This window comes from Sinocyclocheilus rhinocerous, unplaced genomic scaffold (genome assembly GCF_001515625.1).
Source record: "Sinocyclocheilus rhinocerous isolate Xijiao unplaced genomic scaffold, SAMN03320098_v1.1 scaffold2117, whole genome shotgun sequence".
NCBI classification, from domain to species: domain Eukaryota; kingdom Metazoa; phylum Chordata; class Actinopteri; order Cypriniformes; family Cyprinidae; genus Sinocyclocheilus; species Sinocyclocheilus rhinocerous.
In genome coordinates, this window is record NW_015626361.1 from 772,769 (window position 1) to 774,162 (window position 1,394).

The following is a 1,394-nucleotide window of genomic DNA, read 5'->3' on the forward strand; positions in this document are numbered from 1 at the left end:
ACTCGCATTCATACTATATAGAACGTACTTTTTTAACGGTCGAGTAGTACGTTCAAATTCAAATGTAGTACCTACTAAGCAGTACGCGATTTCGGACGCACCCAATGTTCTTCCACAAAACGCATGCAGTTTCTTGAGGGGCAAATGTTACATAGTGTACCTTTGCAATATTTTTATTTTCATAAAAATATTTAAGCTGTAATTTCAATAGTCTAATGCGTTTATAAAACAAACGAACAAAAAAACTAAAACATTTTCAATAGAATTAAATGGCAAACTTTATGGCAGTTATTTGTTCATACTACATTTGCAGCTTCTACCTTTCAAAAAAAGTATCCTGTTGTGACGGTATTAACTTTGACACATCATAGTACTCAATATAGTATAGCTCAATACAATACAATGACTTCCATATTAATTTGCAATGGTATTTACATAGAACTTCAAAGAATATCATATTAGCACATTTCCAAAAAAAAAAAAAAAACTTGGAAGGAAATAAAAACAAAATTTGTTCATACTACATTTGCAGCTTCTACCTTTCAAAAAAAGTATCCTGTTGTGACGGTATTAACTTTGACACATCATAGTACTCAATATAGTATAGCTCAATACAATACAATTACTTCCATATTAATTTGCAATGGTATTTACATAGAACTTCAAAGAATATCATATTAGCACATTTCCAAAAAAAAAAAAAAACTTGGTAGGTAATAAAATGCAACAGTTCAATCTCCTAAACTTAACCATCAGTTGGGCATGAGCAGATCATAAGTAGTTTTTACTAAATTACTATCGACAGAAGTAGAGATTGATGTAACAAAGTATTTCCCAGTGCTCCCCTTTTCCATCATGCCAGGATAGATATTTCATGTTGTCAATTGTAATTGTCTTGTAGGCTTGCCCATTTTGTGACAAGGCAGAGACATGCCAATACCTCTTGACTTTCTATTCTCTCAAAGGGAGCAGAGAAGAGCAACTGTAGCTTCTCGCTGAGAGTGGTTACCACTGGCAACCACAGACCATCTGCCAGCATGCTGGTGAATCTGTTGCCAGAGTAAAACAGAGTATGAATGGTCGTCTTTATGAGATGGTAGTGGGTGGATATGGAGTGTGCATGGTAGAGGACCATGTTTCATTGAGTCAAATGATGGCACAAAGCGCAAAATGCTTTTAATAGCACTCAAATACACTAATGATAATGCAGGGCTATGTCAGGCTAAACTGTGACATTTTTTAAAAGGAATCAAAACTATGGCCTCAATGAAAGACCTCCAAAATTCCTTAGTGTGGACATAAAGTCAATTATGTATGAATCTTTTTCACAAGAATAAATCATAGGCATTACAAACACTCGTTACCCTCTGTTGTGTGCGTGTGTGTGTGTGCTA